The sequence below is a fragment of the Lissotriton helveticus genome, chromosome 5_1 (genome assembly GCF_964261635.1).
Source record: "Lissotriton helveticus chromosome 5_1, aLisHel1.1, whole genome shotgun sequence".
Classification (NCBI taxonomy): Eukaryota; Metazoa; Chordata; class Amphibia; order Caudata; family Salamandridae; genus Lissotriton; species Lissotriton helveticus.
In genome coordinates, this window is record NC_136065.1 from 314,259,211 (window position 1) to 314,274,466 (window position 15,256).

Below are 15,256 nucleotides of genomic sequence, written 5' to 3' on the forward strand. Positions count from 1 at the left end.
TGGCTGAAAGGCAGGACCAGATAAGGGATACCTTTATCCGTTGTGTGAGGCATAAGACCACACACCCAACAGTTAGTTGTGTTCATTACTAGTTGGTGTTGGTGCAAAAGCTGAACAAAGGAGTTATTAATAAACTCTAATCTCCTAGCGGATTCGTGTTCAGGAAGCGGTTGAAAAGAGTGTGGGGAAACAGTAGAAGGAGGAGGTATAGGCGATGTAGTGGGTGCAAATGTTACTCGAAAAGAGAATAAAACATAACTTATTAAAAATATCATCACACTGAATAATATGAAAATGCACAATATCAAAAAGCTTTTCTTTGTCATTATTTTACATATTCGGTTTTTAAAGTTCACAGTTTTGGCAGATCTCTCCATCTCGAAAAACTCCATCCTCTCTAAAATGCTGCCCGCGATGGGAGGTTGTTTCTGCTAAGGAATGCTTCTGTCAGTCCAGGGCAACTCCCTTAGACCAACCAGAACTGTCGACCTAACGTCGTCAGCTGCACCCCAAAGACTTTGGGCAATCGCGGCCCTAGCAGCGGAACCCGGATGGCGGTTCAAAAAACAAAAATAAGCAAGTTTCTCAGATGGGAGAGCTGCGCTTTCAAAAATAGTACTTGGAGGAGAAAAAAAAAAAGAATTTTATTTGTCCATAGGTCTCGGTCTCAAATTGTATCTTTGCTTTCCAGGTATGGTATGATCTCGGAAAAGGAGTTCAGGCTCTGTAGTGTCCAATGGATTTGACGGTGATACAGCTGGTTGCAAAATGTTGTCGCTCTCTTTTTCAGTAAGTGTTCCTTTTATACGTGCATCACTGAAAGGCAGAAAATGAGGCACAGTTTCAGTCTCTGAGTCGGCGACACCCTTCTGGACCCACTGGTCGTACGGCAGAGGTAAAGGTACCCTCTTGCAGTGGACTCCGTGGATCCAGTGCTTCTTCCCTTCCACTCGAACAGCTGATCTCGTGGAAAGAAGGACGAGGTGCGGTCCGGTCCACCTGGGCTGGTCGTTCTTGGTTCGCTGGAAATTCTTCACGAGAACCCAGGTTCCAGGGTCGATGGGGTGACCTGGAGTCTCAGAGACCGGAGGCAGGGTGTCATGGATGTGTTGGTGTAAAACACGCAATTTAGCCGTCAATTCGTACAAATAATCAAGCAAAACAGGGTGTTCAACTTCGCTGAACTTTGTGGGCCTTGGCACTCCCCATATGTTGGCCGGGCGGCAAAAAACTATTTCGTAGGGCCTAAGTCCCACTCGCGAATGCACAGTCATTCTGGTGGATAGGAGTGCTAAGGGTAGAGCATCAGGCCATTTAAGACCAGTGCTCGCTTGAATTTTGGCTAATTTAAGTTTCAATGTGCCGTGTAGCATTCTACTAATCCAGCTGATTGGGGGTGATTTGCAGCGTGGAACTTTTGCTGAATGCCTAGCCCTTCACATACTCTCTTCATCACACGACCCACAAATTCACTCCCATTGTCACTCCAGACCATTTTAGGCATTCCGAATCTGGGGAAGAACTCTTTCACAAGGGCTTTAGCTGTGGATAAGGCAGTGTTGTCTTTTAGGGGGTAGGCTTCCACCCATCTTGAGAAGGCACAAATAACAACGAGCACGTATTTTAAATTGTTGCACCTCTCCATGTGGATGAAATCTAGCTGCAAAACCTCGAACGGATACGTAGGAGGTGCAAAATGACCAGCTGGAGTTGGGGTTCCCCTACCAGGATTGTGTTTCAGACACACCATGCAATTCTTGACCACATTCTCTGCACACTTAGGAATTCCTGCATTTTGCCATACTGGAGCCAACAACTTACAAATCCCTTTCACACTGATGTGAGCCATTCCATGAGCCATTGTAACCACTGCAAGCACATATGCATCGGGTAACAACCATCTCTGATGCTCTGACAATTCAACCCAACAGCCATTTGCATCCATTCTACCCGTACTTTCTCTCCACATGTTCAACTCTTTCTCTGTAGCCTCAGCTTGAATAGACTTCACACTCTCTATCGTGTCTTCACACATTCCAACATCACCAACTCATCTTGCAGGGCCTGCAACATACATTCAGCTCATCACATTCCTTGCAGTTGCTTTCGCGATTTCGTCAGCAAATGCATTTCCATGACCAACATCATCAGTCACCTTCTTGTGAGCACTACATTTCACAATCGCCACTTGCAGAGGCAAGGTCAGTGATTCAAGAAGCTCATTCACCAACTGACCATGCTGAATCTTAGCCCCATGCGAAGTCAGGAACCCACGTTCTTTCCACAATCGTCCAAAACTGTGAGCCACACCAAACGCATACTGACTATCGGTATAGATAGTCACTTTCATTCCTTTAGACAACACACATGCTCTTGTAAGTGCAATCAATTCTGCTGCTTGAGCTGAATTATGTGGGATACGTGCAGCTTCAAAAATTGTATGCAAAGTCGTGACAGCATATGCTGCAGTCGTGTCACCATTCGGGAGCTTGAAGCATGAACCATCCACCCATAATGTACCATCACACTTTGCAAGAGGAGTGTCCTGGAGGTCTATTCTCCCTTTCGTTTCTTCTTCTGTTCTAAGAAAACAATCATGCTGTTCTGAATCATCTAACTCTGTTACGATTGGCAACAACGTAGCTGGGTTGAGTGTGTTGCATCTTTTTATGTGCACATGACTTGCTAACAAGGTTAATTCGTAACCTGACAATCGAGCACTAGTTAAGTGCTGTGTCTTGGTTCTGTTTAACAACATGTCCACTGCATGTGGAACCATCACAACTAGCATGTTATTCATCACTAGACCAGCAGACTGTCGAATAGAAACAGCTGCTGCCGCCGTTGCTCTTAAACAACTCGGCAATGCTTTAGCTACCGCATCCAAAGTCGACGAAAAATATGCACATGGACGCTGCTTGTCTCCAAACAACTGAGTCAACACTGATAATGCACAACCTTCTTTCTCATGGACATACAATGTAAAGGGCTTACTGTAGTTGGGGGTACCTAACACAGGAGCCGAACATAATGCTGTGCGCAATTCAAAAAAACTTTTCTGACACTCTTCAGACCAAGGAACGGGATTGGGTGTATCTTTACACATTAATGCCACCAAAGGTTTGGCTAATAATGAAAAATTTGGTATCCATTGCCTGCAATATGATGTAATGCCTAAGAAAGCACACACTTCTCTCTGTGTTCTTGGCACACTCCATTTTGCTACTGCCTGAATTCTTTCTGGGGTCAGTTTCCTTCCCTCCTTCGATAAGAGATGACCTAAGTAGGTCACTTCTTGTCGACAATATTGCAATTTTGAGAGAGACACTTTGTGTTGCAAATCACACAAATGACGCAACAATGACAACGTGGCTTCTTTAAAGATTTCCTCAGTGTCTGCAGCAACAAGCAAATCATCTACATACTGAATGAGGGTAGCGCTATCAGGTAAAACAATCGTATCAAGCTGTGTTTTTAAAGCTTGACTATATATTGATGGACTTTCACAGTAGCCCTGTGGAGTGCGTTTAAAGCGGAAGCTTCGTCCTCCTAAACTGAAGCGAAAAATATCCCTGCTCTCCTCAGCAATCGGGATGCTGAAGAAAGCATTCTTCAAGTCAATCACCGAAAACCAGGTTGCAGAAGCTGGAATCATAGTCAATAGGGCAGTAATGTCAGGAACAACTGGAAATTGTGGCACAACTATTTTATTCACCTCTCTAAGATCAATCACAAATCTGTAAACAGGTGGCTGGGAAGGGTCAGTTTGCTTCAAAACAGGCAGAACAGGACTATTGCAAACGTTGCCTCTTGTCTCTTCAATCACATCCTTTTCAATCAGATCGTAAATGATCGCTAACAACGCTTTTTCACCTTCACTAGAGATTTTGTATTGGGGAATTCGTGGCATTTTAACATTGGCTTTCAATGTTACAACTTATGGTGGTATTTCCAAAAGACCCATATCATTAGGACCAGTAGCCCAAAGAATATTAGGGAGGGATGACAATTCCGTTGGAAGTTTATCCCTTGACAAATACATTGGAGAAACCACTTTCTTACCCAGTGTAAGTTGTACTCCAGAAGGAGAACAGTACAAAGTCGCATACAATATTTTCAGCAAATCTAATCCTAGCAAGTTTTCACCACAACCTGTTGTCAGAATAAGGGGTACTTCGAATTCACAAGGTCCAACAGAAAGGGACGAAGGGTCAGAAATCGGATTTCTAACTGGGGCGCCAGAAAAACCTACAGAAACATTCATTTCGCCAGACAAAGGTGCGCCAGGGAGTTTTGCGTGCATAATAGAACTCTTTGTAGCACCAGTATCCAACAGAAAAGGCTCTGACACACCTGATGTAATCACCTCAACGTATGGTCCACTCTGATCTACTGGAACTGAAACAACTCCCTCTCTTTGTCTATGGCTGTCCTAGCAATCATTACCGTCCATATTCTCATCTTCTGCATAGTAATCATCAGCATAGTACTGAGCCGTCCTACCAGACGCGTTATTCTGCTGATCAAACCTATTCATCGAATTTTGAGGTGGAAGAGACTGTGTGTTCTGGGGGAAATTTCCACGTCCTCTACCTCTAGACGCTTGTTGAACACCTCGACCTCTTACACCAGAAGCACCATTTGCACGCTGTAATAAAATAGGACAACTATACTTGAAATGACCCTCTTCCTTACAATATGAACACTGATTGGGGCCTACAGGGACACGTGGTTGAGTATACTTGACTCTTTGCGAGTTCCTCTGATACTGTTGAGGCTGCTGATAATTATTCTGATAGTTACTCTGAGCACCACTATTTTGACCACCACGTGGCGGATATGCTTGTTGTAACAAAACCTTAGTTTTCAACTCTTTAGTTTTCTTCTCTGCTCTATCTTTCTCATCTTTATCTCGATTTTCGTTATATTGTGCAGTAGCCAATATCTGTGCTGAAGAGGAAACTGCCCAAGAACTCTCTGAATCTTTCAACTTTTTACACAACTCGGGAAGCAGATTGTGCACAAATTTATCGACGAACAATCGCTGACCACCTTCTGTACTCATATCTTGACCACTGTGGTCGACAAACGTTTCTTCAAACCTGGTGAAGAAATCTGACACCGTTTCATCTTTCTTCTGCTTACACGCAGACAATTTATCCCAGTTTACTCGCATCGCAGGCATTATAGTTTTCATGTAATCAATGATTTTACCAGGAAGTTCTGCTACTAAAGGCTCAGGCTTAGCACCACCAATTTGTAGGGCATCTGCAGCTGCAATATTAGCCCATGAGTCACCTAACTCCTGATCATGATCTGTATGCCTAATCTTTCCCCATAAAGGCTGTGGAACAACGTTCCCAAACAACATGTCTATATCTGCTAAATTCATGATACATGACCCAGCAGTCTGTGATAACTCTTTGTAATACCCTGCGGGATTTTTACGGGGATCAGGCAATGTCTGTTTAAGGGCCAAAACTTCAGCTCGCTTCCATGGGACATGTACCCACACACGCTGAAAGTGTGGCAGAATAGGTGGGACGGCATTCGCGTTCCCTTCCCTCCATTGTGGGGGAACTTCTCTCATGGGATACTGTCTCACCTTCTTTTTAACCGAGGAATCAGACTCAAACAATGACTTGGAAACACCTTCAGTCCTAAGCGACAACAACGTCGCAACTGCTTTCTTAACATCTGAACCGACAGTTGCGCCTTTTGAAAACTCAAACCGTACATGGCTCAACTCGGGAGGATTAGAGCCCAAATCATTTTCCTCTAAATCTTCACACAGGAAAACACACATTTTCTCAAAAACGTATCTCTGCTTCGATGTTTCCCACTGGGTGAAGACATCCATATTACATTCTAAATCATATTTTTCTGGGTCAGCAACCCATTTATGTGCCAAACAATTCAACGTTTCCTTCTCCCTAGAATCAGGCAGTTGACTACGCAATTGCTTGTGCTCTGTGTCAGGAGTTACACTCGTTGCACCAAAGAGAGGATGCAAAAAACTAGCGACAGTACTAGCCACTCTCTGACGAACAGAAGGAGAAGTCGATGAAAAGACAAGAGGGAAAGCAGGGTGAGACGAGGCAGATGCAGAGGTAGTGTCAGGAGAAGTAGCAGGAGTGGTAGTCGATATAATAGTTAAAGTTGTAGGAGGTAAAGGCAGAGCAGATGTCAAAGTCGGTGGCCCTTGAGGAGGCTGCACCGGAGGAGCAGGAGCCAGCTGAAGAACAGCTGGTGGGTGCTGTAGGGGAGCAGGAGGCAATGCAACCACGGGTTGCGCAGCTAAAGGTTGCGGAGGTGCCGTAGCATTTTGCGCATAAGGGGGTGGCGAAGTTAACAAATGCGACATTAGGGGATCTTTTTCAAGCTCTTTTGCTGCATCTTGCTGAAGAGGCGGCAAAACTGGATAGCATTTATCTATTACCATTTTACGTTGCCTGTGCAACTGCTCACTCATCTGTTCCTCTTCATTATCTTTAAACTGCATAGCAGCTTGCATTATCGAAATACCCCTTTCTCTCTTATTTTTCTTCGCTAATTTAATTTCCTTCTGTTTGGCTTCCTTACGCCATAGGCGGAAAGAGTCAAACATCGCCGGCCGGGCTTTCTTCTTAAAAAGTTTAACTTCAAGATTGTCTAAGATTTCCGTGTCAAAGCTACCATATTGGGGCCATTTTAAAACACCATCTTTTCTGGTGTATTTGATCCACACTTCATTATATGTGATGGGGCCTACTCCATGTTTCATATATAATTCATAAGTTGGAGTTTCAATCGGAGGAACCGGACACGAGTCCTCCAATCGGGAGTCCCTATTATTACAACCAAGACAAAACAAATTTCCAAGTCTGCTAAGACCAGGCATCTTCGCTCACTAGTCTAGCTTCAAACTTCAAAGGATTATCGATTACGATATTGCTCTTGAATACACGAGTCCTTTGGCTTTGGCACTTGCAAGTTCCAAACAAAATGATCCCAAAGGGGATACCCAAACTAAGACCAACTAAGGACTGGGAGACGCTCCACTTATACTTAACTGAGATATCGATGACGTCACCAGAAGACTCGTCTATCGTTTCGCTCTACCAAACTTCAAGGGTCCAAATCAGGGCGATAGCCAGGGCAGCAGTCCTTTGTAGCCGTCGGGAAGCGGGGAACCTCGCAGCAAAGACTTTTGGACCACGCCGACATGCAGGGGTCAATGAAGTGGTTGGCCTTCCTCCAGAATTTTCAAACAAAGCTCCTCACGAACCTCTGGCTGGACCGGTACCGCTGGATTCGCCCCGCGTTGGGCGCCAACTGAGGTACTGGGTTTTTCAGAACCGGTACCGAACCGGTAACCCAGTGGTGTCAGGGTACACACCCAAAGACCTCGAGTACTTTCCTGATTTAGACCACAGAAACTCAGAGTCTTCTAGGTGAAGTCAAGGATCGATTTTATTGGCTGCAACCAAGTAACAGGACCTAGAAGTACAACAACACGGGATGTATATTCTCAGGAGACTGCTCAATCTTACAAAGCCAGGCTTCTCTTTTTATACAAAATATTGTGCTTCAGGCAAACATTCTCCACGTTTCAGTATACTATTCACATGTTTCCACTACAAAGAAAAAGCAGAGTCATGATGACAAGCCCACATTTCAGTTTGTCCAGCCCACAACAAATTACCCGGCAAGGCCCAACATTTCCATCAGATATCGGTGGACCCCCAATAAAAATGGGCACCTCCTTCTCGTAAAGCAAGTCAGAGAGAAAGGAACAGGGACAGGTGGGAGCAAGATTAGGCAGGGTGCGTGTGCGATGAAAAGGGTTTATGACATGTTGTGCCTTGATGCTATCTCGTTCGGCCACTGGGAGAGGAACTGACCAAACAGGTTCGGCCTGAGGCAAAGGTTTCAGCTTGCCCAGGTCAGAGAAAAGTCAATCAAGGTGTACGTGTCCTTTGATATCGAATTTAGCTGTATTATAAGCCTATGTGAGGGCAACCCACAAAGTTGCTGCCGTACACAAAATGGAAGCCAAGGGTTCAAGACGAAAATGACAATTTCGAGGTGAAATCGTCACTCGAATATGACGAAAATGCTTGTACATAGTGTACTAGCCATTTTCGGTATTTTGATATAAAAATCGTCATGCTACGACGAAGTTTTATTCACGAGTTCAGAATTTTCAGAACTACACCTCCAGGATTTCGCGATTTGCAAAAAAATCGCAAAATCTGCAGTTTTGTAAAAATGCCGCAATTTTTACAAAACTGCCCTCGAAATTTCGAAAATGTGAAGGGATGTGAAAACATATGTCAGCAGTCTTACTTCAAAGAACACTGAACACTAGCATATCAATCAAAACCATGATTCCTTTAATCGCACACGAGTGCTGTTTCTCTGGCAGTGGTTTACCTACTACAGTCTATATGTAGGACCTTTCCTTATTTCAAAGCCCGACCCAAACTGCAGTAGGTGGTTGTACGGCTGTACAATGGAATTTACAAAGATTTGCTGCTACTGTTATGAGGCACTCCTGTGTAGTGGTACATGTGGGTTCTGATACATGGATGGAAATGTAGATTCACAAGCAAGTTGCATGCCCAGCATGCAGTGCGCCAGGCGCGCAACACCCATTGGGCTCACCGGGCTTCAGCCCCCCCCGTCGCCTCCTCTGCCCGGGCTGAGATGACATGCACTGAAATGATTTACTAACGCTGCTCGCCGATCCGAGAATGTGATTTATTTAATGCTTTCTGAGAGGCCCAGCAGCCCGAGCCAGACAGCCAGCCTCTGAACAGTTTCAGCGAGTGAAACCCCCCTGCCCCCACCTCTTGTTTTCCTTTAGAGTGGAACTGAGGTGAAATCCTTGCCTGAAGGCAGGGATTTCACCTAAGCACTTGATGTATTGTGAGCATGGGGTGTGAAGTGCACAGCAGGGGGAAAGGGCTGGCCAGTGCAGGTGACACTTTTCCTTTGTAAAGGAATTTCTGCTGGCATCATAGCCCAGGGTGTGCTGTCTGTGCACTTGTATAGATGTGTATTCCATACAAGTGCACAGACAGCAAACCCTGGGCTATGACGCCAACAGAAATTAATTTACAATGGAAAAGCGTCACCTGCACTGCCATCCCTTTGCCCCTGCTGTCTGTGCACTTGGATGGAATTCACATACACTGCACTGCTCACTAGCATGGGTATGGGTTTTGGGTGCCAGGGGTAGTTTTAAGGTTCAGGGTGGGTATGGGTTTTGGGGTGCCACAGGCTTAATTTTAGTGTTCAGTGTGGGTATGTGTTTGGTGTGCCAGGGGGAATATTAGGGTTCAGGGCAGGTGTGGGTTTTGGGGTGTCAGGGGGCTATTTTAGGGTTCAGGGTAGGTATGGGTAATGGGGTGCCATGGGGGAATTTATGGTTCAGCATAGTTATGGGTTTTGGGGTGCCAAGGGTAATTTTAAGGTTCAGGGTGGGTATGGGTTTTGGGGGGCAAGGGTGTAATTTTAGGGATCAGCGCGGGTATGGGTTTTGGGGCTCCAGGGGGGTGAATTTAGGGTTCAGGGTGGTAATGGGTTTTGGGATGCCAGTGGGTAATTTTAGGGTTTGGGGTGGGTATGGGTTTTGGGATGCCAGGAGGGGATAATTTTAGGGATCAGGATGGGTATTGGTTTTGGGGTGCCAGTGGTAATTTTAGGGTTCAGGGAGGGCATGGGTTTTGGGGTGCCAGTGGTAATTTTAGGGTTCAGGGAGGGCATGGGTTTTGGGGTTCCAGGGGTAATTTTAGGGTTCAGGGTGGGTATGGGATTTGGGGTGCCAGGAAGTAACTTTAGGGTTCAGGGAAATAATGGGTTTTGTGGTGCCATGGGGTTAATTTTAGGGTTCAGGGCGGGTATGGGTTTTAGGGTGTGAGGGGGTTAATTTTAGGGTTCAGCGTGGGTATGTGTTTTGGTGAGCCAGGGGTAATATTAGGGTTCAGGGCAGGTGTGGGTTTTGGGGTGTCAGGGGGCAATTTTATGGTTCAGGGTGGGTATGGGTAATGGGGTGCCCGGGTGGTTCAGGGTGGGTATGGATTATGGGGTGCCAGGGGGAAATTTATGGTTCTGGTTGGGTATGGGTTATAGGGTGCCGGGAGGAATTTATGGTTCAGCATGGATATGGGTTTTGGGGTGTCAGGGGTCATTTTAAGGTTCAGGGTGGGACTGGGTTTTGGGGGGCAAGGGTGTAATTTTAGGGATCAGTGCAGGTATGGGTTTTGGGGTGCCAGGGGTAATTTTAGGGTTCAGGGTGGGTATGGGTTTTGGGGTGCCAGGAGTAATTTTGGGGGTCAGTGTGGGTATGGGTTTTGGGTTAATTTGAGGTTTCAGGGTGGGTATGGGCTTTGGGGTGCCAGGGGGGCAATTTTAGGGTTGGTATGGGTTGAAGGGTTGTTGGGTTTTAAGGAAATGTGGGTGTGTGTATATATATATATATATTCTAGCAGCCCGTCCCGACCTTATCCGGGAGCAATCAGGCTTCAGGGCCCCCGCCTGCCCCAACATTCTCCGTGGGTCCCCCGGAGTAGCAGCCCGTCCTGACTTTGGCTTCAGGGCCCCCGCCCGACCCGACATTGTCCGTGGGTCCCCCGGAGCCTTACCTCATCTGCCGCACCTCCCCGCGCTCCTGAGTTCACCGGTCCGCCGCTAGCAATCAGACTTCAGGGCCCCCGTCCGCCCGGCCCCCGCCCGCCCCACCATTGTCCGTGGGTCCCTCGGAGTAGGAGCCCATCCCGACCTTTGCTTCAGGGCCCCCGCCCGCCCAGACATTGTCCGTGGGCACCCCGGAGCCTTACCTCATCCGCCGCACCTCCCCGCGCTCCTGAGTTCACCGGTCCGCCGCTAGCAATCAGGCTTCAGGGCCCCCGCCCGCCCCCGCCCGCCCCGACATTGTCGGTGGGTCCACCGGAGTAGTAGCACGTCCCGACCTTGGCTTCAGGGCCCCCGCCCGCCCCGACCTTGTCCGTTGGTCCCCCGGAGCCTTACCTCATCCGCCCCACCTCCCCGCGCTCCTGAGTTCACCGGTCCGGCGCTCCTCACCGCCTGTCCGCCGCTCCTCTCCGCTCCTCCCAGCCTGTCCGCAGCTCCTCACTGCTCCTCCCCGCCTGTCCGCCGCTCCTCCCCACGCTCATGTCCGCCGCTCCTCCTCCCGCTCCTGGACGCCGCTCCACCCCGCGCTCCTGATGGCAGCACGCACGTCGTGGCCGGCGCTACTTCCATGGGACTACCTTTTTTTCTCATAAATTTTTCAAATAACTTATATTTTTTTAATTTATATAGCCTATGTCCATCTGCACACCCTGACAATTACAACGATGTATCGGGTGTGTGGATTGGCGCTGTGGTTCCCGAGTTTACCCGCCTCAAAGGTTCAAAGTTCTTCCTTTATAATAGTAGTATAGATATATATATATATATATACACTTTACTTAAAAAAATAAGCCATATACAGGTATATATAAACCTATATATATATATATATATATATATATATATATATATATATATATATATATATATATATATATATATATATATATATATATATATATATATATATAGCATTTATACTTACCTGTAAAATAGTTATATTGTAAAACGAAACTTTTACCATGCATATGCCTTTGTTGTAAAGGCATATGCATGGTAAAAGTTTGCATTGTAATGGTAACGTGTTGTAACAGCACTTGAGTTGTTACAACCGCGTTGTAAAGGCATGCATTGTGATGGCATGTGTTGTAATGTCATACATGTGTGCGATGCTTAAGTTGCTATCCTTTCATCCATCAATCCAACCTTCCATCCTTTCTGATTTCAATTTTCTCTGCCAACCTTACACCCATCCTTTTAGCCATCATCTCAGATATTTATTTACTCTACCATCCCTTCACCAACGCATCCATCCTCTCACATTTACTATACTTTCACCCTTGTATCCATCCATTCTGATTTTCTTTTACGCTGCCATCATTTTACCCATTTAATTGGGATTTACCTAACCCACACAAAGGCCACTTTGTGTTGTTTTGCGTGGTTTAGAAACTCCAGAGTAATGAGAGGCAGAGCATTGAGCTGCCTTGAGTTACCTTGCGTTGGGAAGTCGTTTCATGGGTGGAGCTAGGGCATTCCCACACACCTGTCTATGGATTTCACAAGCACATTGTCCTCCTATAGAAGCAATTGTTAATGAACTGGCAAAAAAGGGTTGTCGCCTTGAAATGGCATTGTGAAAATTGGTTATATTGTGTTCCTAAAGTGCTTTGTAGTAAAATATATTAAATTGGCCTTTTAATTCAGTACATTCTGTTCCTTTTTCATAAGACAATAGCATATAAATGCATCAAATTAACACAAATGTGTGCTCTAATTGTTGTCCAGTTTCAAATGCAGAATTTACCACATTTTTTCTCAGCTTGACATGAGCATTAACCGATCCTGATTATCTGCCATTTTAGCTCCGCCCCATTGATTAACATTAGCCACGCCCCTTCATTTGCCATGTTAGCCCCCCCCCCCCGAAATTAAGATCTAGTTGCGCCCCTGCAGTGTGCAAAGGTGTGTATGGCCCTAGCAGCAATGTCAAAGATCGACATGAGCCTCTCAGCCAATGACAAACAACGAGCATGTGTCCTTCCAACAGAAGTAGTGTTGTATATCCTTGAGGTTGGCATCCAAGAACTGTGAGAGTCGATCTGTGTGTCAAGGCACGTCACACCTTTAACTGACGTATTTATGACTTTCACCAGCCACCATTCTGCATGTCCTACATGATGACGACAGTGTCACTCTGGCAGTGAAGGGCATCAACCCTCCACTGACTTAGATTGCCCTTCTTCCACCGCCACAGCCATTAAATAGCCACACCATAGTAGACTCGAGCACACACAGCGGGAGTCAGCATCACAGCCAGGTTACATAAGATATGATTTGTCATAGCTTTCAGTTTTAGATCTTGGAATTATTTAAAATATAGAGTACCTCCACTTTGTCATTTGAATAATCACATTTGAATTTATAATTCTGTTTTATGCAAGAAATCTTTGTTAATTCATCCAGTGCGCTGCATTCTCACTAGTCTATCTATAGAACGAGACATCTCTTACAGGCGGCGGTGCATTGCAGCAAGAGGAAGATGGCGGAGTATCTTGCATCCATCTTCGGTACCGAGAAGGGAAGGAAGAACCCCACAAAGGGTCGCAGGCTTCGTAGGGGATGGGAACATGGTACCGGTGCCTCCGGAGGCCTTTTGGTGGAGAGAAGCTTGCAGGACAGGAGCAGGCAAACAAGAGGGAAAGGAGAGATTGGGCCTTATTGTAGAGCGAGAGGATTGGGGTGCGCTAGGAGTTTGTGAGGTGGCAGAATGAAGGTGGTGTCAAGCATTTGAAGGAGAGAGGCTGGAAACAGTCGAAAAATCTGCAGAAGGGTCATTAAATTGGGCAGTGTTACCATATTTTGCGAGCAGCTCTTGGGTGCCACTTAACTGGCGACATATCCATACTAATATAATAAAGAGAGAGCCCAAACCTTTGAGGCGGGTAATCTCAGGAACCACAACACCAATCACAACACCCAATACAGCGTTGGAAAGGGCAGTTGCAGCAGAAGGACATAGGCTCTGCAGACGCCCACCATATACATTTAAAAGGTAAAAGAACCATGCCAGCAAAGTAGTCCCTTGTGGGCGTGTCTGAGTTGTGCTGTGGGCGTGTGCTGGGGGCGTGATCATTGCTGGGGGCGTGTGGTACGTTCCGTCCCTTCATGCCATGTCTCATATCGTGTGCTGTGGGCGTGTGCTGGGGGCGTGGGCGTGTACGGGCGCGGGATTACGGGAAAAAAAGCGAGCAGTGTGCCCAATATTTCATTGTTTTTTCTTCCCAGGTTCTGTACATTCCAGCTCCGGGTGTCCACCCTGCTCCCTTTAAATACCCCTGCACCCCATAATCATAACCCACCCTTACTCCTTAAAATACCCCAACACCCTTAAACACTAACCCATCTTAACCCTATAAATATACCCTGTACCCCAAAACCCTAACCTATCCCTAAACCCTAAAAATACCCCTGTACCCCAAAACCCAAACCTAGCCCTGAACCCTATAAATACCCCTGTACCTCAAAACCCAAACCTACCCCTGAACCTTAAAAATACCCCTGTACCGCAAAACCCAAACCTAGCCCTGAACCTTAAAAATACCCCTATACCCCAAAACCCAAACCTACCCCTGAACCCTAAAACACCCCTGTACCCCAAAACCCAAACCTAGCCCTGAACCCTTAATATACCCCTGTACCTCAAAACCCAAACCTACCCCATAACCCTAAAAATACCCCTGTACCCCAAAACCCATACCTAGCCCTGAACCATAAAAATAACCCTGTACCCCAAAACCCAAACCTACCCCTGAACCCTAAAATACCCCTGTACCCCAAAACCCAAACTTAGCCCTGAACCCTTAAAATACCCCTGTACCCCAAAACCCAAACCTACCCCTGAACCCTAAAAATACCCCTATACCCCAAAACCCAAACCTAGCCCTGAACCCTAAAAATATCCCTGTACCCCAAAACCCATACCTATCCCTAAACCCTAAAACTACCCCTGTACCCCATAACCCAAAACTATATCTGAACCCTTAAAATACCCAAACACCCCAAAACATATACCTCAGTACCCCAAAACATATGCCCCTACACCCATACTTACCTTATCCAAACATTAAAAAAAAACATGCTTTTACCATTCATGCATTTACAACGAATTTCGTTATAAATGTATGCGTGGTAAAAGCATATAAAATGTAATGCCATACGTTATAATGGCATTGCGGAGTCATGGTACTTCCGTAATGAAAGTATGCGGAGTGATGGTATGCGGAAAGAAAGTTGCGGAATAATGGGTGTTTACCCGCCCCCGGTAAGTACATTGGTGGCACGGCGGCCCACATCTCCAGCAACATACTCATATTTTTTCACCACCGATTTGAAAAATGCACAGGTCTCTGTCATTCATGGCCAGCACCAACATACACTTTTAGACACACCTCCCGCCACAAGTTCTAGAATTGCGAACTTTAGAGCTGGGGAGCTACGTCCGAATCTCGGCATCAGCTCAACATCCTGTGATTCCAGGCAAATCGCTTTGTCTCCCCGTGTCTACCACAAATGAATGTGTTCTTCTGTAATGTAAATTGTGCTCATGCCATGTTGTCGAGTTCGCGCTATATAATAT